A 26,251-nucleotide genomic window follows, 5' to 3' on the forward strand; every position below is an offset into this window, starting at 1 on the left:
GATCAGAACCAGATGGATTAAGCTCTGATAAAGCATTCCTGTTTATTTTTGTTACATTTTTTATTGACTATTAATGTTATGTGTAACAAAATGATTGCTTTTTGTTCATATTCATGCAAAAATTGACACTTCAAATCAACATTAAAATGTTTTTATAAATATATATATATATAATAACTTTGACAAAAAGCGGTCTTAGAGAACATCTAAATATACAAACTGTAATACTCTGCAATGAAGCTTCCAAACTGATTATTAAACTTTTTACATTTTGTACATTTATACTTAGTAGTTAAGAAGTGTCAACAATGTGCATTCCAGGTGTTGTTTACACTGTTATTGAGCAGATAAACATTATTGTCTGTATTCACATTACAGCATAAAGTTCAGCTTCTCTCAGTCTATCATTAGTGAGGTTTACAATTTGTTCAAATGCTGTTCAAATGAGAACAACAACATCATTATTTATTTTGATTTCATCTCGGTAGTTCTTCACTGGAAAGATGCAGTTCAATGGCACCCCAATCATATCACTGCACACTTGCATCTATAGAAGAAAAAAACATTTATTTCCACAAAGTGAAACACAGAGAAAATTGAATGGCATGAGTTACCTTCTTGTTGATCATCTTACTGGTGTATACCTTCTTTAGGTAATTTTTCATCAGTAGACATGCTTCATCCACTTTAGTCATGATGAGGAATCCCTACAATGAGTTAGTGGTCTATGAAATGGTTCAGTTTTTTCTTGTTGCCTTAAGAAAAATGCTATTTGTCTTTGAGAACAGGCTGAACATTAAGTAAAATATTTTAAATCATTAACTGGCTGACCGAGAAGCAGGATGTTCATCCTAAGAGTAATTGGATGGACACCTCCATGTCAGGACCTATTGGTTCTCTCTGATCTCCACACCAAGGTGTTGAGATCATGGGTTAAACGATTTTAAGGTAGGGACAAACACTTTCAAGCTATCTGTTCACAGATTCAGCATCATTCTTGAAGGACCCGAGATTAACCACCAAGTTGGTGGATTAAGTCTACACGGCAGACCCAGGTCTCAGGGGCTGCTGGGTGGGAGCAGCCCCTGCTGTGTGCCAGCTCCTCATATCGGTGCAGCAAGAAGTCCTGATCAGACTTCTGAGGGCAGGTCCTTCTGGGTAAAAGCGGTTCACATCTCATTATAAGTGCCCGTCTCTCCTTAGTGCCCTATGGAGGCCATTCTGTTAACCCTGCCACCTTTGGTGCTTCAGGGAACAGCGGTCTCCAGCAACAGCAGTTCTCAGTGTCCGCCCAGAAATGTGGCAGCACTGGGAGGCTCGCATCCTCTGAGGAGGATATGAAGCAGTGAGTTCGGTTTGTCCCTGCCGTTCATCTGCTTTAGGGCATCGAGCTGATTGCTCAAGAGACCAGAATAGAGAATACTTGTCCCCTCGAGTGAGGTCGTTAGAGTGGATAAATCGGTCGCTTCCTGCCAGTCATTCACTTCAGAACACCGTATTAACTCTTTAGCTATAATAGATGCTAGTCCCAAGAGGCTGACATTCTCAGCCCCGCTGATACCCCTGCCACCACCGGTGCTTCAGGGCTCAGTCGACTCCAATGAGCGAAGTTCCCAGCTGCCGCCCAGCAATGGTACGGCATGGGAATGTTTGTCCCCTCAGATGAGGGCACTAGAGCCGTCAGTTTGGTCATTTCCTGCCAGTAATCCACTTCAGGGCACTGAACTGACTACTCAAAATACACAAGAGGCCAGTCTCGAGAGACTGGTTCCCTTAGTAGACCTCTCGGCAGCATGGAAACTTCTGCCAAATGTGTCACAATGGGTCCTGCAGATGGTGTGTACCAAGCAGGCTCTGGTAGTGGAACAGGAAGTAGTTACTCTCATGAGCAAGAAGGGTGTCCGGGTTCTACATCCGGTACTCCATTGTTCCATGGAAGGCCGTGGCTCAAATCAGATCCAAAGACTCTGAAGTCATTTCAGGTTGAGTCTGGAGTCGAGTCTGAAGTCTATTAAAATGCGACTTGAGTGGAACTCAAGTCCGAGTCACTAACTCGAGTGCTCATCTCTGCATCTCAGCATGTCTAACAGTCATTTCTTGTTGAATGAAGAGCGATCACCTTCAACTCAACCATGCCAAGAGATAACTGCATATGGTTTCAATCATCCCAACACTTCATCACAATTTCTCCATCCAACTAAGCACATCAACCATACATGGCACTACCAAAGGTGAGGATTTGTTTGAGCAAGTTGTTTTGGCAATGAACAAATTTGAATTACAATATGAAAAGTTAAGTGACCTTGCCACAGATGGCGCTCCAGCCATGCTTGGCCCGCAACTGCATTGGTCAAAAAAGAAATGAGTCGTCTCAGTCTTGATCCAAGTGATCCACAGTGTAATGACAACTGTTGTTTCTACCATAAATTTCATCAAAAGCAGAGGGCTAAACAGCCGCCAGTTCAAAGAATTACTGAGTGATCTTGAGTTTGAGTATGGAGATCTGGTTTACCATTGTGAGGTGCGATGGCTGAGTCGTGCAGATATGCTCGCACGGTTTTACAATTTGAGGGAAAAAGTGAAACAATTCATGGAGATTAAGGAAAAACCTGTTGTGGAACTCAGTGATGACAAGTGGCTGTGTGATTTGGCCTTTATGGTGGACATAACCAAGCACCTGTCAGAGCTGAACGTCAAGCTCCAAGGTCCGAACCAGCTTCTCTGCTTTCAATCGTGAAATAATTTGCGGCGAAATTAAAGCTGTGGCAATTGCAACTGGAAAAGGGTAACACTGTGCATTTTCCTACTCTACAAGACCAAAAGCCTGCTATGACAGCATATGCTGGTGAGTGTGCAAAACTGCTTCAGGCATTTGGCGAGAGGTTTCAGGACATGAAAAGTAAACAAAATGAATGAAAGATATTTGCTACGCCGTTTAATATGGAACCATCTGAAGTGCCTGACAACCTACAACACAAAATAATTGAGCTGCAAAGCAATGACAAGCTCAAAGCAAAGTACAACAACCTCCCTCTGTTTGAGTTCTATAAACTGTACGTTCTGAGGATTTTCCCATTCTGAGGAGGCATGCACTGAAGTTTGCATCTCTGTTTGGGACGACCTACTGCTGTGAGCAGTTGTTTTCAAAACTGACTCTTGCAAAAACTCGATTCCGCTCAAGACTGACTGACCCAAACTTGGAAAACCAGCTGCGAGTAGCTTCGTCATCACTGCCATCTGACATCAGAAGCCTTGCCAAAGAGAAGCAGTTCCAACCATCGCATTAGAGAGGTTGGTGATGTTCAATAATTTAGTATGGCCCTTGAAGGATGTTACAAAAATGTAAATGGCCCTTGATAGAAAAAAGGTTCCCCACCCCTGATCTAACCCCACCCTTCTTGTTACTTGATTATTGGTTCGTTTGCTCACTTGTTCTCCCTCGTTACCTGCCTTGTTTGCTCCCTATGTATTGTTCTTCTTGTGTTTGCGGTCCTGTGCCAGTGCATTGTCTAATGTTTGCTAATGTTCGTCGTCTGTATCTTGTCTGTTCCTATCCTGCCTTGTCCTGCCCAGCCAGTCAAGATGGCAGTTGTGTTTTTTCCCCACGGGGTAATTTTTGTTGTTTGCTTTAGTTTTATTTCTGCTAATAAAGAGCCCAAACTTCCTGCAATTGAGTCTTTGTCTCATCCCTTCATCCAACCCTGACACTTAGGTACATCAATGTAACCAGGCCTACTTAAATCTGTGTATGAAGTGCACTTGTGCTATATTTTATTACAATAAATACCACTTGGTCTGATATTTTGATATATAATGAAAAGACATGTATAAATTTTGAATTGCGGCTTTAGTGTCCAAAGACTTTTTGGGGCCACTGTACATACATTATGTAATACTTGGGAGAAATTAATCAAATTTTAAAACTTTCTGTCGATATAATAAACTAACAGAATATCTGAACAAGAGAAATGTCTGACACTATGTTTTGGGTTGTAGAGTAGAGAGCCTTGGAAAATAGCTGGAACATCATATCGCATGAGGCTTTCGTATGTGTGATAAATATATGCTGTAGATCATATGAATTTATTGACTTGATTAAAATTCACACTTTTTATGAATTAATAAAACCATTATCAATGCTGTAATCTGTTGCAAGTATCAGTTGTTCTGTTAATAAAGTTCTTATCAAATACATAAAGGTTGCTTTCTCCATGTCTTTCACAGTTTGAATTACTTACTGCAAAACAGAGACAGAGCTGAAATAATATTCAAGTTTTAGTTTGTAGACAGAAACACTGTTGGATGACAGAATAAAATGAAGGATTTTGACGTTCATTTATAAAAGTACAAACCATCTGACAGCTAGTACAGAAAAGGTGACTGTATATATGGCATCCTCAATCCTTTATCAGTCCAACAGAGCTACACTTACTTGTCATCATCCTCATTAGTGCTGAGAGAAAGGTCCACTGAGATAAATGTATTGCTTCCCCAGGTCAGAAGCATAGAAACTGTAATTCCAGTCACTTTGTATTAAATCCACTGGGTCATTTTCAGGCACCTGTGCTGTTTGTTCTAAACTACTGCATCTTAAAGTTCTTAAAGGTCCTTGAACCAGGGCTGTATCTGTCACAGGCAATGGGAGACCACCCATAGCCCTAGATATGTGATTACAACAAAGTTCTGCACCAATAGTTATTTATTGTCACCAAGTCTAACCTTAAAGCGATAGATTAATTAACCCTGTCAGATTAATTATTCAACAGTTTTACTAAATTCTAAATGCTAAGAATGGATTCTTAAAGGCAAGCCGCTGGTTGCACAGTGCTGAAGTCATGTGGCTTTCCAACCCTCTCTCATGAGAACTCCTAATATGAATGATATGATAATAGAATGTGTGTAAATGGTTCATATTACATTTATTTAAATATGATTAACTTTATCAAAGTAAAAATAGTTATTTTAAAGCCAAAGTAAATACACTTGCTCTGCCATTTATATTTCTACAATTTCACACTCTACATGAAGTTTAATTCAGTTTTATTGACATACTCTCATTTGAAATGTGACAGACAAAATTATTTAAGTTCATTTGTTATTTAATATGAATTATTAGATAAACCTTTTGAAAATGTGCTATTAAACACTTAGCTTAATAATACCATTATGCTCAGTATGCACAATGATGCGCAATTTCCCCTCATCTTCAACAGCTTGTGAGTGGAAGGTAGGTGGCTTAATTAATATGATATATTTTCCTTTAATATCCACTAATTATTGAGTTGTCACAATGTAAATTTGCATAAAGTTGAGATATTCTGAACTTTAGGATACTCTCAACACTTTATCATAATCCACCTTATGAGCTTCATCCTCTGTTCCTATAGAAATGAATTAAAAATGCCCACTCCGCTCAATCCACTGCACTTTAAATACTCTGTAAGAACAGTCTAATTGATGCTTAGTACTTTTAGCTTAAAGTGTAGAAATAGGGTCAAGTTTCTGTAGTATGCAAAATAATGATAAGACAGTTTGTTAATTTTAATGTTATTGTATTTAAGTTGACAATGGAATAAAATGGAATTGGGTGGATGACTTTTTCACATTTTGTTATGTTGCAGCCTTGTTGTCAGTATTGTAGCAATGTATCAAGCACAGCCCACACAGAACCAGATTTCAGTTGGTCAGCAAATTTGCGTGACCAACATGAACGCAAAATCTGTTATGGGAAATTTTTTCATCCTCATGCAAAACTCCTGATTGGACAGACTCCCAAACAAATGACTGGATTTTGCATGCACATTTTCACTGGGCATTAGTAAATGTGACCGCGCAATTATGATCAAATATTTTTCAGTTATTGTTTTTTACATTCATCTGCACTCCATAATCCACAATGACAAAGCAAAACCCAGGCTTGTGAAAACTTGGCAAATTTATTACAAATAAAACAACTGAAATGACTAAGAATCTAGACCCTCAATTCAATACTTATTGTAGCTGAAGCACCTTTGGCAGCCTCAAGTCCAGGATTTGGTGATGTTCTGCCATTTTTCTCTGCAAAGCCTTTCAAACACAGGTTGGATGGGGACTGTCGGTGGACAGCCATTTTTTAGATTTGTCCAGATATGTTTGATTGGGTTCAAGTCAAGGTTCTGGCTGGGCCACTGTGGGACATTTACAGTGTCATCTCTTAAGCTGTTCTTGCATTGTCTGAGCTTAGGGTCATTATCCTGTTGAAAGTTGAACCTTCAGGTCAGTTTGTGCTGTATTTATTTATTTATTTATTTTCAGCATTCCAGCTCACCTACAGCATGTTGCTACCACATCCATGCTTCACCGTTGGATGATATTGTGCATGTGATGAGCAGTGCCTGCTTTCCTTCAGACATTATGCTTGGAAATGAGGTTCATCTGACCAGAGAATCTTGTATCTTACAATCTGAGAGTCCTTCAGGTGTTTACTCTTGGAAACCTTCAAGGCAGCAGATTTTTTGTAGCCTTCCCCAGACCTGTGCCTCAACACAGTCCAGTCTCTGAGCTCTGCAGGCATATCTTTTGACCTCATGGCTTGGTTTTTGCTCTGATATGCATTTTCAGCTGTTAGATCTTATATAGAGAGGTGTGTCTTTTCAAATCATGTCTAATCCGTTGAATGTGCCCCAGATTTACTACAATCAATGTGTAGAAACCTAGATAAATGAAAGGCACCTGATCTAAATTTCAAATGTCATAGTAAGGGGTATGGAGACCTTTGTCAATGTGATAAATACTATTTCATATAAATATTTTATGAGTTCCCTAAACCTAACCATACAGTCTAACCCCTTAACCAAATGTAACCATGCATTTAATGGGGTGTCATCATGATTGTCCTGTCTGTCACTTTTCTGATCTCTTTCTTTCTTTCTTCCTGTTTGATCATCTTAAACAACCCATGACAGCAAAATCGGTGAGAGTTTGTGACTAACCAATGGCAGATTGGGTCAGCGTTTGGGAAATCTATTTGAAAGCTGTTTAAAAAGCTATTACTTTATTAATTCTGTTTAGTGGTGCATACATTACATGTCACCTTTAAGAGGGGAATTATATGCGCAAGAAAATCCTCTAAACAAAATCAACAACAAAAAAAAATCAGTAACCTTCTGTATACATTTGGGATTATCCTAATTGAATTTTGTTCTTTCACAAGCTTAATTGTTATGCATGAGCTTAAATTTTGCATATAATAAGCCTCTGAATGTCTTATAAGACAAAAAATAAATAAAAAAGGAAATCACGTAATAATGTTTTTTTAAAAAGTGGTAAAAAAAACAAAAAAACAGAAACACCTCAGCCTTTCATGATTCATTCTGCTGGTATGTAGTCATGTCATAGTTAGCAGGTGCAATTTACTCCACTCATCTGCATAAAGACCCACAAGAAAAATAATTGAATCTAAACACCACAGAGGTTTAAAAAAAATATATATTAATCCTCATTATCTTGACGGTGCAGTACAACTACCTGCAGTGCACCTCAGGTTTAGAGAGGACTACAATGTTTCACTGTATCCTACAATCCAAGTCCATTTTAAAGATGTTAACCCAAGGTCAGGTAGTTCTCTGTAAGAATATTCAGACTAATGGTCTATATTTTAATACTGCTGTTAAATTAATGTTACATTTTTAACTAAATTATTCATTAGCACAACAGTAGCTTAGTTGTTTTCATAATAGAGTAATTTCATAACTAGAGTAACAAGTACCAGTCTAATGTGACAAAATGCTAAATTATGATTGTGTTTATTTTATTTTTTTATGTTGCATATGCTTTACTGTCGTGCAAAACAATGATCAAACAAGCTTGTCTTAAGTTAAGACAACATAGCCATGGACTGACCATCTGATCGTTATTGTGCATCACAAAGTTAATTTTTTAAATTATTTTTGGATGGACAGAAATTCTTATCATAAAATGTTTACATATTTTCAGCTGGTTATTAAAGACGGTCACACCATTATCTGATTTGTGTCAAATTTCAGACAACCCTGCCTTTAAACAGCTATGGTTTATCATTTTGCATGTCGGTTAGACAGTCTTTTATTGTTTAAGTAGACGTTCTCTGTCAGTCCAGACTTAATGATGTTTATCAAAAGGGTAGCTTGAATGTAGTTGAACTACTGTAAATTATTTCTCAGTGGCTTCCCCATCGGTGCTCAAAAATCATCTTGTTCTCCATACAACTGTCATTCGGTTTGCTTAGAAGCGCTTCTAAGACACCTTATTTCCAAGGACTGCTTGAATAAACAATAATGAACATTTATGGAAATCAGAGAAATTGACTGGTGTGTAACTTATTATGCAAACAACATGAGTAACCTTGTAGCTGTGACATCCAAGGTTGTGAAAACGGGCAGTTTCATGTGTAATGGGCATACCGCGGCGCTACTGAAAACATCAATGTCATTGACTGAAATTGACTCAGTTTGATACAGGATGTCCTTTGTGCGTTTCGAAAAAAGATCTGGCTGATTTTATTTTATGACCAAATGACTCGTGTTCGATCACGTTTTTTTTTTTGTGGTATTCATTGCTGTGCGACAAACCTGAAACATAATCTTCAATGTGCAGTAGTGTTATTATGGCACATAGCAGCTGTGTGTGACCTCAATAAAACAAAGATCCTGGTAACACGAGCAGAATTTTCTTCATGCTACCAGTGCCAGCAGATGTTTGATATACCGGAATCCATTGGCATTGGCAATGTTCAGTAGTGGTATTATGGCACATAGCAGCTGTGTGTGACCTCAATAAAACAAAGATCCTGGTAACACGAGCAGAATTTTCTTCATGCTACCAGTGCCAGCAGATGTTTGATATACCGGAATCCATTTTTCAAATTAAAAGCGCTCCATCACATAATTAGCTGGGAAAGCATGCCAGGTCAATATCACAGCAGTGGCGTGAGAGTCCATCTCATTTGCCTGACCAGTAATATGGCTTTTTGGCAAGCATGCAGAATTTTGCTTCACTAGGCTGGTTCTTTTCACCAATTTTAGGATTTAAATTTCCTTTGGAATTTATTTACGGGCAATAAATATGAACTGAAGTACCACTTATATATATTTGTAACCTGTCCCATAAAGGTGCATCATCCATTTGGATTTATGACCACTGTATATGACGTGGATCCTACAGTGAGCAGTTTGAGAGGTCCTGGCTTGTGATTGTTAGTGGACTGGAGCTGAAGCTCAAGTGATGAGGTTATCAGAGAGGTCAGTGGTTTGACAGAGACGCTGATGGATTTTCCCTCGGCTCTGTTCCAGCCATTTCCATTCCTTTCACACACGCACTCCCACAAATCATTATCATCTCCTCTTTTCCCCCTCTTCAGTATCAAAGAACCCTTTTAGGTATTTAAAATTTTCCCTGTTCACCATACTCACGCCTCAATGGCAATTTGAATGGCTTTAGTTGTTCATGTTAATTTATTCCCTTTGGCAGTTAATATATGCAATTATATAATGCATTATTTTAACTTAGTAACTTTAGTCATTTTAACTGACTGAAAAACAAATCTTAAAACATGTTAACCACATATATATTGCTATTCAGTATATTGCCTATGTGCTAAAACTAGTTAAAAAAAGAAGGAAGAAAAATGTAGCAATGCAAGTTTTTCAAAAGTATCAGTAGTACAATCTTAGTATTTTCTATTTTACACTGTAGCTGACTTTTTTTTTCGTTATTAAGTTTTTACTTAAATTATAATGTCTAAACTAGTAGGTTAGTGTTAGGGTTAAAATCCCCACTTACCAAGCTGTGGGGCTTACAGGCCTCAATTTCAAATAATTTGCATTATATAAATATTGTGGCAATAATTAAAAATAATTTGAGGCTACTCACATTAATTTGAAATCAGAAAAATAATATATTTCAATTTAAAGTTTTGGAATTTCAAAACAAAAAGTGTGCAAACAAAAGTGTGGCACTAATATACAATAAACAGACCCCATAAAATATACTATGTTATGTCCCAGCTGTGGTCCAAGGAAAATCAAAATTATTTGAGACAAATTACACTTTTGTGCAATATGATCTCTGGAGAAAGATCAATGGAACCATTTAGTGTCTAAATGCATTTCAGCTTAGAGAAACCCATGATATCTTTTTTTTTCTCCCTTTGGATACATATATAGTGCATATCTCATGGTTAGTATAGTTTGATAGTGTTGGTTTAAAGAAGTGTTTGCTTATAATCTGTACATTTTTACAGTTCCTGTTCACGGTCACATTGATTTTATATAAACTTTAAATTATCGATTTTTAAAGCCACTCTTTATTATTGAAAATACAATCTTCAATAAATTTTAACAGAATTTACAGATTCTATAGCTGATTTGATCAGCGTAAGGCAGCGCAAAAACAGTCTAAAAATTTCAAGTTGGAAGTTCAAATTAGTTCCACAAAGGATTCATATAAAACTCAACAAAAAACTAGTACATTGACTTTTTAACAGTGAATACAGAAACACGCTTGTACTTTGAAATATTTAGTAATGCCAACATTAGTATTGAGTCTTAATACATGTCCCTGATCTTATTGAACAATCTCATGATAAATAAATTAAATAAAAATAAATAAATAAATAAATACAAAAAATCTAGTTAGCCACATAATTTTAAGGTTTTAGTAATTTTGTAAACAAGAGAAAAATATTTATTATAACCCAAATGTGATGGTAGTGTTTAATTGCTCAGGGCTGATGACAAAAAAATAGCCACAGGCACATGAATTTCAGGTCGGGATGACCTGTTACCTGGAGTCACTTCAGATCAATGAATGTAACCAAATGTAACCAAATCAAAATACAGTATTTTTCTGTGCATGATTTATTTTCACATAATGGGAGCGCCTTTGTGTGTTAAACAGCAGTAGTGTGGTCTAAAGGGTCTTGCGGGTTGTTAAAACACCTCATTAAAGCAATTCCAGTATACTGAATGTTTTAGTCAAGTGATTTTTTTAAAATAAATGTTTGAAAAGTACATCAACTGCTTCATTTGTCTCAATAAATGATATATTTTGGTAATAAAAGACAACCTAAGAAACCTGAATAAAATGCTGTTTTTTTCTTTTCAACATCCTGTTGCTTAAGATCCTTTCTAGTAAAAACACATTAAAATACTGCCTAATGATGTGAGATTTATATTGAGAAGACATGGTCAGTCAAAGGTGAATGTTAGACTTTAAGAGATAAAAACAACCTTGTCTGAAGAAAATCAGACAAGGTTGTTTTTATCTCTTAAAGTCTAACATGAAGTGAAACTATGTCTCAGAATATGAAATGTGCTATATTGCTCTGTTATTTTCTAGTAAAAAGCAATATATATTGAGAATACATTTATTTCATATTAAATATAGTTCAAATCTATTAACATGACATATCGCTCAAGACTTGCTGATATAAAAAAATATATATATACATAATGAAACTTTATTTGGAGTTATATTTTTGCACAATGCACGTTTCTTAATATTAAGCCTAAAATGTGTTTTAATATCACTATTGATGATGATTGTATGATCTTTGAATAATACCGGTATTTAAATGCAAGATATTTAAATTGTACCTGAAGTATAGTTCCACTTTAGCACAATCAAATATACTTCAGTGTATCTTTAGTTGAACTTCATCACTACTTCCGCACAATTAAAGTGCATTATGTACAAAATTAGCTCTTCCAATTTAGCAGACTTTATGTATACCAGTTTAGTGATAATCGGAAAGGGAAAAACTAAATTCAGCTGACTACGCCACCCTGTCCAACAGGGAAAATTAATTATGAATTGATCGCCTACAAAGGGCACACAGGAACGTGGTTTCAAAGACAGAGACCTGAGACGTGGATACCAAAGTACAAAAGCTTTATTTCAACAATAATCAAGCACCGATCTTAAAAAATCATTAAACTGTAGACCAGGTTACATTTACAAGCATTGAATACACAAGAAACAAACATAATCCGAGGCTTACCTATGACAGGTAAGCTAGTTTACTGAGCGCAAGGCTCCTATAAATCGCAAAAATCTTACCACCAGGTGCACAGGTCTCACTACACCACACACACACACACACACACACACATATACACATACACACTCACATTAAGATCAAGCATGAACACACTGCACTCCGTGACAGAGTCCCACCACTGCACACAAGGGCCTACTTGCGGCCTGCCTGGAAGCCTCGGTTACTGCAACAGAAGACAAAGTTAACCAAATAATCTCAAAACAAAAGAAATAATGCTAACAATTGTACAATGCTTAACACTTAAATGCAAAATCCAAAAGAAAATCAAGACACCTGCTATGAGGTTAAAAATGTCTGTTAGTTCTGTTTCTGTGAGATATTATACTGGTATCGCCCTTTCACTGTTTGTATCACACCACTTCAGTATTTCTCACAGCGAGTGTCATGGCGGACACCCAAATCCACAAAAATTTTAATATAATACTGTTTTTGTTTCACGGAATGTAGTTTTAAGACTTTTTTAGGACGAGAATATACTTGTTTAGACTACAAATATACGTTTTGTTAATAAAGATAACGTCTATTTGATTGACGTTGATTTGATTGATCTCCAGGCCGTCAGCGGCCGTTCAGCGCTCATGAACCCGCCGAGAGCAGCCTCACCTCGGCCAGATCTTCTGGAATTTGGAGCTGGCTCTGATATCTCTATAGTGGTTAAACATGAGATATAATTCGTTTTGGGTAAATCTGATGGGCAGTCTTTGGTCTCATTAATCTATTATTTGTTCCAGAGCAAATAGTTTCGGCTGAAGGCAAAATCTCATCACGTTATATTTTAACTGTAATGCTGTATATTAGAGCATGGCTTTTATGATGGCTGTTGTTGTTGTTGTTTATTATTCAATAAATAATATTTTATAGTAGTATTTAGAATTGGGAAACAGTGTGTGTGTTCGTGATTTTTGTGACACTGTTCCACCATTAGATGGCGACAAGATACTGTTTTATGAGTCAGCATTTAAGACTTTTATGTTGAAAGAGACTGAAATGGAAGTCATTTTTACTTTTAAATGCAGTGAGCAGCGCTGTCATCGGAAATCACCCTTAACAGATGAAAGGACAGTACGACAAAGATATTGCTTTCCTCAGCGGACATTCAAACTAATGTTTTATTGTGAAGATGAGATTGAACTGATGAATGAATGCTGTATCAGATGCAGGTAATCACACTCGCTCTGTCCATCTCTCTCTCACAATACTCTACATAATACAGTGAGCTTTTAATTAAGTCATAAAAATAAGTTTTTAATGAAGCAACTCATCATTCCTTCATTACTTTCATTAGTTCTAAAGGGAATTAGTAATGGAGGCTTGAACTCAGCTGTTAAACTGTCAAACTGAGATTTAAATATGTGGTGAAAGGAAATAGTTCCGCACAAAAGGTTTTTTAAAGACACTCCATTGTTGTTTTTCTTATATATTTACAAGAAAAATAAATACAGACAAATAAAATGTGCCTCCAAACTTGGCCTGCTTATGCAGTCCCAGTGGTACCAGCCATTGCAAGAGTCGCATGCAATCGAAACAAAATCTAATTTCTGTCATGACAATTCTCGGAGGGATTGGAATGGTAATGTACATGACGATGTTAATGTTTTTGGTCTTGGCGGAATAGATCTGCTATGCTGCTGCTGTGGCAGAGCAAGTACCGAGACTTGCTACTGCCAATACATCCACAACAATCTGCTGTAAGCATGTAAGATATACTGCTGCTGCACATAACACATATAAAAATACTCCCATATAGCATACATGAATCACTCCATAGCAGATCTATACAAGTGGAGCTGGGGAAGGTGGAGGATATCTGAAGTGCACTGTGAAACTGCTACAGCAAACAAAAGCCAGGTATTTGAATATTGAGCAGCGAGCTCATTGGCTACCAATACAGGAGAGAGCCAATCAGCTGCTATGTGACAATGATGTCGCCAGGTCAGACTGAGCTAGACCTATCAGACTGCGCCAACTAGAGTTTCATGCCAGAACTCTGTATTTACAACACATGAATGTGTACGGTAGTGCAACTTTAAAATACACTGTAGTGATTATATATAATAATATAAATAATAATAATCTAACATACCCAAGTGTCTACCTGGTCTGGTGTGTGGGGATATTGTTCTCCACAAGCCAGGCAAAGATTATCCAGATGTTCTGTGGAAGGTAATCAAGGTGACATTATATTCTTTATCACATGCGTAATACATCATCCCTTTTTAAAATAATGAAGAAAACCCTGATTCATTCAGAAGGCATAGACCCAGGTCTTCACTCATCTATGCAATGTTTGCATCTGTGCATGAGAAGGTCAAGTCTCCCCCCAGAAGTAGTGCTTCTGCAAACTAGAAAATTGTGTGTGTGTGTGTGTGTGTGTGTGGGGGGGGGGGGGGTGTGTTGGGGGGGGGGGGGGGGGTTGGGTTAACAAGTATAATGCAATTATAAAAACAATTGTTACAGCTACTTACCTTACACACAAACACCCCACATCAAGTGGCATCTGGTTGTAGGCTGTGTGGTAATGTGACGCACTTCCATGTGGCACCCTTGAAACCCTCTATTGTCCATGAATCCCCTTTTATTGAAGAAAGACAAATTTGTATAAAACTTATAAACCATTACCTGATGATGGTTCTTCATTTCTCACCTCACAACCTTAAGGCAGTGGACAACTTTCCTGCTGCCTTCACCACAGGAGTTCATAAAATGACCTTTCTTTCCTGAGCATATATTACCTGGCAAGACATTGAATTTAACTTTCAATCTTAAAGGGAAAAAAATCTTATAGTGTAATAGAACAACAGACATCATAGAGTGAAACAAACCAGCAGTGTCCAGTGGTCACCCTCATTTACAGAGCCCACCAACAAATCATATACCTGCAAATCAATCTATGGGTACACAGACAATTACAGATGAAACATGGACATTTATGATAATCATATCAAAATAAGCAAGCTTGTTTACCTTCTTCATTTCAGTGGCCTTGCCATTCCACAGATTTGTCATTTGAAATGAATCGATGACAAATGTCTTTCCTGCATACCTGCTTGCTATGCAAGTGAGGTATGCATTGATAACCTGAACAACAAAGTGGTTCAATCATTTGTCAGTTCCACACTTGTTTAAAAATGCATTATGATAAAGTCCAAATGAATGAAGAATTATTAGGAATTGTGTGAAGACTAGCTTACCTCACTCTCAAGCTTCTCCCCAGCTTGGAGGCGCTCAAGATCCTAGGTAAATATTTTATACGGACCTATTTTGCTCCACAGTCTCCCTCCTACTTTTCCTGCTCAGATGTCTTATAATACTGAAGATAGTAAAAAAAAACACTAATGATAATAGAATGTTGTTCTCTTGACATAGGTTTTAAAAGGTGGATACATACAATCACTGCAAGGTACAGCTGAGGAGGCCGCTGGCTGGGGGGTCACCAGAGGAGGCTGCAGGACAGGGGGCACCAGAAGAGGCCGCAGGCTGAGGGGCAGGACAGAGAAAGTTTTGCAGGGAAAGTTTAACTGGCAGGGTGACAGGATAGATCAATGTGAGAGCTGGGGGCTGGATAGTTGGCAGGGTGGTATGAGGGACTGAAAAAGTTGTGGCAGGGAAGGATGTGGTTGTGATGGGTGAGGTGACCTTGGGAGCTTTTAGTGGAAGATCTTCTAAAAAGTGTACCAGGTGATCAAGGTTTACTCTGGGAAAAAGATTGCCATGGTCATCCACAATGTCTATGCTTCTGCCATCAACTTTAGTGACAGTTTACGGGCCCAAAAAATCAGGATCCAATTTGCCCCCCTTTCTCTGCTGACTTATTTTGTTTTGCCTCAAGACTCTGTCCCCAACCTGCATGACAACAGCCTGTCCTTGATCCAGTTTCCTCTGTCTTATATTTTATTATTATTATTATTATATATTTTTTTTGCACCTGTGCCATATTCTCCTGAACAATTTGGTACAACCTCTTGCCGTTTAATACATTCAGAAATGTATTCCTCTGCAATCATTTCCTCCACACTTTATTTGATCTACAGTAAAGAGGAAAATTGTGCTTACACATTGAAAAAAATACTGTAATAGAAAAATTTTCAAATGTTTAACTTTAGTGCCTACCTCATAGGTGTCTGGTACCTCACATGGGTACCTAGCCTCACAACCAAATAGCAGAAAGTATGGAGAAAATGTGGTTGTTATCTGCTTTTTGGTTCGCAGACCAAACATTGTGGCCTCCAAATAATCAGCCCACGAGCTTGGCCTGTTCTCTACCATCTTTCTCAAACATCTTTAAAACAGAAAAATAATCAATAATATTATATTTCCATATACAAATGGTCTCATATTGTAAATATATGGACTGTGTGTTACCTCTGAATTGTGCCATTGTGTCTCTCAACCAGTCCATTTGTTTGTGGATGGTATGGTGCACATAGACTTCTCTTAATGCCCAGAGTTTGGCACACACCCAGATTGATCTTTGTACAGATCAACACAAATATAATTTACAAATAAGTAGTAAGAATCAGTTATTTCCTTATTTGGATGAACAATTAATGGAATAAAAGACAAATAAAAAGTAAAGCACTAACCTTATTAACAAATTCAGTGCCTTGATCTGTTAGGAGCCTTTTAGGGGCATCAAATTTGTAGAACCATTTTATTATGCAGGCTGTTACCTCCTCTGCACTTTTGGTTTTCAGTGGGAAAGCCTCACACCACTTTGTAAAGTAATCTACCATCACACAGATGTACTGGTAGCCTTCTTTCGTTGGTGTGAGCTGTCCAACTAAATCCATCCCCACAATATCCCAAGGCTGTGCCACCTAATACACATTCATGTTTAATATATAAAATTTCTGTAACAAAAATATTGCTTGTGTTTTTCATAAAAAAACATGATTTACCACGATAGGGGTGTTTGACCTAAATTTCGTTTTCTGCCTATTTCTACGTTATATTTTTGTTTGCGTTTGTATTTTTGATTGCACTTTCTGGTAATTATAATAACTGCCCTCGGCTAAGAAGGAGCACGTGTAATTTAATTGCTCCCTTCCTGCGTTTAAGTGCGAACTGTAGTTTCGATTGGAGGAATTGCCCTGCTATAGACTATTGGCTGTGCTAATTCGAAGGCGACCACTGCTGTTTTCACTGTAGTGTCTTAGACTGTGTATTTATCCGATGTCTGTGCGCTGACGCGGAAGCATCAGCGGAAGCATTCAGGCCTCCTCGTGTAAAGACCAACGAGTGTAAAGACCTGCGACTTTACCTGCGCGACTTCACCGAGCAACGAAATCGCCAAGGCACTTAAGTATATTTTTGTTCTTCCCTGTACACACTCTCCTTTTCTGTCCTCTCTTTCCCACCTCTATCATGTGTTTCCAAACCATTCCGGTTGTCTCTCGACGACGCTCTACGGTCACACGCAGACGGCAACGCAATGTTGCTAACCTGCATCCTATCTCTACATCCTCTACTACACCTCTTTCTTTCTCTATGGGTCTCTGGAATTGTCAGTCAGCTGTCAACAAAGCAGACCTAATTTCTTCTTTTTCTTTAAACTCCACACTTAGACCTGGATTCGTCCAGAAGACTCAGCAACCCCAGCTGCTCTTTCGAACAATTTCTCTTTCTCTCATACCCCGTCAGGTTGGGCGGGGTGGTGGCACTGGTCTGCTCATTTCTAACAATTGGAAATACTCAACCCACTCTCCCCTATGCAATTACAACTCATTTGCATCTCATGTGATCACTATAACAGCTCTCGTAAAACTCCAGGTTGTGGTAATTTACCGCCCTCCTGGGCAAATTCTATCCGCCTTCCTAGAAGAGATGGATGGGCTGCTGTCCTCATTCCCGGAGGATGGCAGTCCACTTTTAGTCTTTGGCGACTTCAACATTCATCTGGACAAGCCTTATGCTACAGACTTCCATTCACTCCTTGCTTCATTTGATCTCAAACGACTTACCACCACAAGCACGCACAAGTCTGCCCTCTCTTCAATGGGCATCACAGGGATTCCACTTCGCTGCTTTGAATCATATCTCACTGGTAGGTCTTTCAGGGTGTCTAGGGGAGGGGAGGTATCCAAAGCACATCAACTTGTCACTGGGGTTCCTCAGGGATCAGTTCTTGGACCCCTCCTCTTCTCCATATACACAACATCACTGGGTCCCATCATACAGGCACATGGCTTCTCCTACCATTGCTATGCTGATGACACACAGCTCTATCTTTCATTTCAACCAGATGATCCAACGGTAGCTGCACGGATCTCAGGCCGCCGGGCAGACATCTCGGCATGGATGAAAGAATATCACTTACAGCTCAACCTGGCAAAGACTGAGCTTCTTGTCTTCCCTGCCACTCCAACTCTACAGTATGATTTTTCCATCCAGCTAGGTTCTTCTACAATTACCCCATCAACTTCGGTCAGAAATCTTGGTGTAACTTTTGATAACCAGCTGACCTTCAAAGACCACATTGCAAAAACCGCTCAATCTTGCAGGTTTGCATTGCACAACATCAGAAAGATCAGGCCCTTTCTAACGGAGCATGCTCTCGTCCAGGCACTTGTCATTTCTAGGCTGGACTACTGCAATGCTCTTCTGGCTGGACTCCCAACAAGCACAATCAACCCTCTACAAATGATTCAGAATGCACCGGCACGACTGGTCTTCAACGAGCCCAAAAGAGCCCATGTTACACCTCTCTTCATCTCCTTGCACTGGCTACCGGTTGCGGCCCGAATCAAGTTCAAGACATTGATGCTTCCATATAGAACAGCCACAGGCTCAGCACCCGCCTACTTCCACTCACTACTACGAATTTACATCCCCTTCAGAAGTCTGAGATCCGCTAGTGAGCGACGCCTCGTGGTGCCATATCAGAGAGGCTCAAAATCACTTTCCAGAACATTCTCGTTCACCACTCCTGGCTGGTGGAAAGATCTTCCCACCCCTATCCGGAATGCTGAATCCCTGACAATTTTCAAGCGACAGCTGAAAACTCATCTCCTTCGAAGCTAATTGACTTCATCATAAAAAAAAAATCTCTCTCTTTATTTATTCCTTCTCTTTCTAGCTTGTACTTATTTGAACAATGTCTAAGAACTTGATATTACAACCACTTATTGTGTCTGTTTGCCTCTTAAAGAAGAATTGCTTTATGTATCCCCCAATTGTAAGTCGCTTTGGATAAAAGCGTCTGCTAAATGACTAAATGTAAATGTAAATTACCTAAAATATATTAGCAAAATCAGTTTTGATAAAATAATCGAAATGTATAGTATGAAAACATCACGAAGGATTCTCATATTAAACTCACCCATTTTTTTTATGTCCACAGACATACCAGGCAAATAAAAGCACTTGCTTATGGTAGCCAGGTTTTTTTAAATGCCACAGTGAGCACCTATCGGGCTGCAGTGGAGCTCTTCAAAAATTTCTTGGGCACTTTCTTTCATGCTGACCACTTTTGTCAAAGTACCTTCTTTTTTTAATATAATACAAAGCTTCATATAAAAGTATAAATATCATTATAAACAACCAGTGAAGCCACTAAATCCAGGTGCACATTTTACATTACTTACTTTCAAAAACAAAGCTTTTAGCCCTTCTTAGAAATATGATGTTTTCATGTCTGGAAGGACCCTGAGGTATCTTTCCAAATATTTTAAAGTCTTTCAGTGCTTTGATTTTAGCCTCATCCATCTTCAATATAACAGTGCAGAATCTAATAAATGAGTCTTATATATAATTGGTCATCATTACATGCAATTGTGCACCACTGGTCTCTGTCATCTAGCCATTAAACCATTTACACTGATTGGCCTTTATGTGATTTTATTACCTATAACTATGGTAACCTTGGTATTTGATAGATAGATTTTGTTTTCCAATCTGAATGATAAAAAATGCCATTTACGTTATGATCACTGTTACTTCATTTTGAATGTAAGTTGTGAGTTGTATGTTATATACATTTTCATGTAGGTCAACAAAGGTCAACAAAATGATCAAAACAGTTATTAACTTAGCTTTTGAATTAAAGCCTGTTACGTTCATAAAATACAGTAGCACAGAATAATAACAACACCGTGTGCTGTATATGCCTTTTACCAGTTATGTTATGTATTCTCCATACACACATTTGTGATTAAAACTAACACTAAAATAACTTGCTGTCTTTAATGTATTCATAAATGTAAAATAGCCACATAATGACTTTATCTTTTACCATCTCACCATGTTTCTAACCATTTGGAACACTGTTAAGAATGTTTATATTACAATTTAAATATATTACAAAAACTGTAACATTAATGTATTACTAAAGTTGGGTTGATGTTATGTAGGCTACCAACTGAGCAAACAATAAGAAACACCACAGAATGTTCACAACTGAAACTTTATTATGTCACCAACACCAAAGATACATTTATATCAGTTATTCTGAAAACAGTTTGTGTGTAATCCGCCGAGCGTGTGTGATCCGAAGAGTCAATGGGCGAATTCCAAACGGAAGTGAGCATCCCTATGCCCTACTCCCTTCGAAGGCCAGAGCCATTGAAGTGTGTTCTTTGAAGGGTGCAGGGCATTACTGTCTCGTATAAGCGTTTGGAACTACCTTGGCGAAGGGAATGACTGACCAAATGTTACCTTGACAATGATGCGCATGCGTGCAGCATTCAGAACTCCATCAGTTGTTGCAAATATAAATATTCAAATATTGTCTAATTGTGTCTTATTTACTATTAAACTTTTTCAAACTAAACTTGCTTACACTACTGTCTTAAATCATATTTCTATTACTGATGAAAAATATTTTGTCTTACATTAAAACAGACAAATTTAATTAGCCTATTCTACTTACGTCTGCATGTGAAGTCGAAATCAACCCCAACTTTGCTTTAGAAAGCATCGCAATATCTCCTAAACGAAGATCACACGATCACAAACGGAAATCACTTCCGTGAAGTGACCATCACATGTTCCCTTCGCGAAGGGATTCAATTGCTCACTTTCGTTTGAAACGTCCCTACAAATGGCGTCCCCTTCCCGAAGTGCCCTTCAATGGCTCAAAAAAAAGCTGTTTGGAATTGACAATATGCACGATTACTTCCTGGTTTTAGATAAGCCTGCTCAGTCATTTCCGGTCAAATATATTGTGCCATAAGGGGAGCTTCTCTACATAATCCATTCACAATTTGGAGAGAAGTTTTGTTTGTCTAAGAGGACTAAAAGTCCACGTATACCATTTTGGGAATGACAAACGCGAATGTTAAATTTAGCGAGTGTATCCGTTAAATCATGCCATGAGTCATTGCTATGATTGACAGTGGCAACGGAATGAATCATCTGACAAGCCGATGTCAAAATAGAGCTGTGATTAAGTGATTCAGACTAAATTCACACTAACAAAACTACAGCAGCAACAAGTCTGTGTTGGATAATGTAGTTATTAAATTAAATCTAAACATTTCAAATTATTGAATGCTTTATTTAATTGTTATAAAAACTTGTTTAATTTGTCAAACTAAACTTGCTTACACTACTGTCTTAAATCATATTTCTATTACTGATGAAAAATATTTTGTCTTACATTAAAACAGACAAATTTAATTAGCCTATTCTACTTACGTCTGCATGTGAAGTCGAAATCAACCCCAACTTTGCTTTAGAAAGCATCGCAATATCTCCTAAACGAAGATCACACGATCACAAACGGAAATCACTTCCGTGAAGTGACCATCACATGTTCCCTTCGCGAAGGGATTCAATTGCTCACTTTCGTTTGAAACGTCCCTACAAATGGCGTCCCCTTCCCGAAGTGCCCTTCAATGGCTCAAAAAAAAGCTGTTTGGAATTGACAATATGCACGATTACTTCCTGGTTTTAGATAAGCCTGCTCAGTCATTTCCGGTCAAATATATTGTGCCATAAGGGGAGCTTCTCTACATAATCCATTCACAATTTGGAGAGAAGTTTTGTTTGTCTAAGAGGACTAAAAGTCCACGTATACCATTTTGGGAATGACAAACGCGAATGTTAAATTTAGCGAGTGTATCCGTTAAATCATGCCATGAGTCATTGCTATGATTGACAGTGGCAACGGAATGAATCATCTGACAAGCCGATGTCAAAATAGAGCTGTGATTAAGTGATTCAGACTAAATTCACACTAACAAAACTACAGCAGCAACAAGTCTGTGTTGGATAATGTAGTTATTAAATTAAATCTAAACATTTCAAATTATTGAATGCTTTATTTAATTGTTATAAAAACTTGTTTAATTTGTATTTGATTATATCTGTATTTAAATAATTCGACATTATAGGCTGTTGTTTGGCCTTATTTATTTATTTTATTTAAATGACAAGTGACTTCGCTACTTCCTGCACTTGCTATACTTTATACTCCAGTGCAATAAAGTACTAAATTTGTTATAATATTTAAATTTATAATAAATCAAAAGACATGAAAAAACTAGAGAGTTGAAATGGCAGCTGCAGCCAATGCGTGATCCTCTGCTGCCATCTCCTGGTTATACCAGTAATTTCATTTTCATTTTAAAAAGTCTTATTTTTCGCCAAGTTTTTGGCACATTTCTTCATGTCGTCTTCATGAATGAAAAGTGAACCTTTAATAAAGTTAATTTTACTGCACCGAGATGAGAAATAATAAAGGCTTTAAAATTGTATAAGGTTTTAAAAATGTGTCCATGGCTATAAGGTAAGATATTGATTATCGAGAATACCATTAAGATTTTGTTTAACCCTTTTATGGTGTTCGGGTCTGTGGGACCCGTTTTCACTTTTTATCAAAAGAAAAATGATACTATTAATTATTTTTTTCAAACTCAGACTCATTGGCCTTGGGTCATTTTCTGTGAAGAACATATATCAGAACAAATTTTCAATGACCACTCACTGTACCCGGTCCTGTGTACCTTCACTCTGTCCTCCAATTGTCTGGGCCTGCTATTAGTATGTGTATGTGTGTGTGTGTGTGTGTATAGGAGAGAGAGTCTGTAAGAGTGTGAGTGTAAGTGTGAGTTTTGTATTTCTGCCGCTGCCGTTTTCCGTACAAGGTTGTAGCACTTCAATTAATAAATGTGTTCTATCAAAGGTAAAGAGCAAATTTTGACAATACATGTTGCTTATATTGCTTGTAATTGGGATGAAGTAAACATCTGTTGAGTATTTTTATGTATAATTTTTGATTGTGTTGAATTAAAAACCCAAAACTGCATCTGGTCCACCAGACCCACAAACACTGGCTGAGTAACAAATATATGAACACCACACACAAGGATTAAGAGATTAGCCTAAACAACTAAACAGTTATGGTAGTGTTTATTTGTCAGCATTTAGATGAACAGTGTAATTTCCTGGGATTACCAGACTCTGCATTTAAATTATATGTTCTTTAATAACATGAAACTGTATGTAAATTCCGCTATCATCATTTACGGTGTTGCAATTATTTTGTTTCTCAGTTTCTGATAAGAATGAGGCAGGAGAGGTTTCTGTAAGAGCCTCTACCTATATATGTGTAGGGTATCAGACCGAATCAGACAATTTAAGATTTTATTAAAGAACAGTTGAAACACGAGGAGCCGAATTCCACAGAGGCCCAAGACACAGGATGTTCGTAAATCAGATCCTGGTGCCACAAGCCTGAACCAACTATCAGCTTTGAGTAGCTCACAGCATTTAAACAAAAGAACACTTATTGACAATTGAGATTGTCAATTTTGGGGGCAAGTAATCAAGATTAATGGTCAAAAAGAGATGCATAGCGTGACCATCACATGGAAACCAAAGCTCTTCGGATTGACTTCCCCCACCTCGAAGACAGAGAACAGACTGAAATTCCTTATGAGAGACCTCTTTACCTCTGGTCTTCACAGAACATGTCCTTATGTTCAGAGAATGGCACAGAAACTGCATTTCCATGTAAATATGCATCTAAATGACACTAAAAGGACTTGTGAGCAACTAATAATTTCTATGCATAACTCCATATCATGTATGTAACCCACACATCATACTATCAGGTCTTAATCATTTATTGTGAATGTATTTTGAATAACTATTGAATAGTTTATAGGATCACATTCATGTTTCGTATGTGTGTGTTTGAATCTTCTTGCTTGAAACGTTTCTTCCAGTCAATTCTTTGTCAAATGTATCATATTCTTGTTATAGAAATCATGTCCAAAATTATACTCTGCAAGAGCAGGGCAAACTCGGACCATGTGACTGATAAGATAACATTTGTTCCCTTTCAGTCAGTCACGTTCTACGTTACGTCAGTCGTGACTGACGAATTGGGATCTCGCCCGAGAGCCCAATCACCTTCGAGTGTAAACTAAACAAGCCAATGACAGTTGGCGTGCGTGTTTCGCCACGCGCACCCCGCCCCGCAGCGCGGGTATAAAAGGAGAGCGCGTGCAAACGCATATCAGCTTTTCGCTTCGGAGCCGAGCCTTCTCAGGACGAATCTCCGCGAGTGTTTGGAAGAAACAGCTGGCGTTGGTGTTACGGCGCGTCAGCGGGGGTTGCCATTCAGTGCTGCTCATCTTCGGCGTGCTGCAGCTGCCATTCTGCGGTCTCGCCGCGACCTCCCCTGGGCGTTCAGCACTCTCTCCAAAAGAGTGTTTCCTTTTTTTCCTAAAAGAGCAAATATCTAAAAGAGCTCCACGAGTGACGGGCGCCTTTTTAAAGATGGCTTCCTGCTCATGCGTTTCTGGATGCAGTCGTTTCCTGCCTCCATCTGATGGTCATGATCGCTGCCTCTCGTGCCTGGGCTTACAGCACGCTGAAGCAGCGCTCATGGATGAGTTATGTTCTCAGTGCGGGAACATGACCATCACGACGTTGCGGTTTAGATCCCTCCTCATTAAACGGGGGGGGGTATCCCCCTTGCCATGCCCCAGGAGCGCCACCTATGGCCGACCTTGGTGGATATGAAGGAGGCCGACAAGCATCGCTTCCTGGACTCCCCGATCTCCCAGGCCGGCCTATTCGGCGAAGCGGTGGAGGGCTTTGCCCAACAGTTCTCCGCCGCGCAGGAGCAGACGGAGGCATTTCGACACATCCTGCCCCGGCGGTCTGCTGCTGTCTGCACCCCACCACCGGCTGCAGCCCCTCTGTCTCCTCGTCGCCGAGGGTGCCCTCCTGCGGCCTCCACCTCCGCTCCGGCGCGGCCACAACAGCAGCCTTCACAACGGCCGAAGCGTGGAGCTGGCCGCAGGAAAGCGGTGGAGTCCGTCTCCGCCCGTGAAGCGCCAGGGCGGGCGGCGTCCCTGGGATGGGCAACCCGGGGTTCTTGGATCCGGCTCTTCAGGAGATGGTGACCACACCACTCCTTCCCCCGGCGGAGGGCCGGGTGAAGAAACATTTGTTCCTGGTTTTTTTCTGTTCCGCCGCTGGCTACCCAGCCAGTGATGCCTAAATCCTCAACAGAAGAGCGGGTTCCTTTTTCTCCGGGTTCCAAGAGGGCGAGGATGGCAGTGCGCGAGACCCAGTCTCCACATGGCCTTCCCCCTCTCCTTTCGCCAATGGGCAGCAGGGTTCAGTTCAAGGACGCTATGCCTCCTCACGAGCCCCCTGCCCAGCCGTGGAGCCAGGTAAGAGGCGAGCCGCGCACTCAGACCCCACCCAGGGACACACGGAAGCCTCCCGGGTTGGGTCCCTGTGTTCCACTGCGTTGCCCCACTGCGGGTACGTCGGTGGTTTCCCTAGTCCCACCTGTTCGGTCGCTGGGGGCCTGGTTAGCGTGCCCCGGGCCGTCTCGCTGGCTCAGGTGAACCATCAGACTCGGCTATGCAATTCAATTCGCCCGGCCCCTCCCAAGTTCAGGGGCATTCGGTTCTCTGTGCTGGACAGGGATGCTCCTGTCTTGCGTGCAGAGATCGCGGTCCTGCTGGCGAAGGACAGTGATTCAGCCGGTCCCTCCAGCCGAGATGAGGTCAGGTTTTTACAGCCCATACTTCATCGTACCCAAAAAAGGTGGTGGGTTACGACCAATCCTGGATCTGCGCATGCTGAACCGGGCCCTTCACAAGCTCCCGTTCAGGATGTTGACGCAGAAACGCATCTTTCAATGCGTCCGTCCTTTCGATTGGTTCGCAGCGATCGACCTCAGGGTCGACTGGGAAAAGAGCAAACTCTCCC

Source organism: Sinocyclocheilus grahami, unplaced genomic scaffold, assembly GCF_001515645.1.
Source record: "Sinocyclocheilus grahami isolate Dianchi unplaced genomic scaffold, SAMN03320097.WGS_v1.1 scaffold495.1, whole genome shotgun sequence".
Classification (NCBI taxonomy): Eukaryota; Metazoa; Chordata; class Actinopteri; order Cypriniformes; family Cyprinidae; genus Sinocyclocheilus; species Sinocyclocheilus grahami.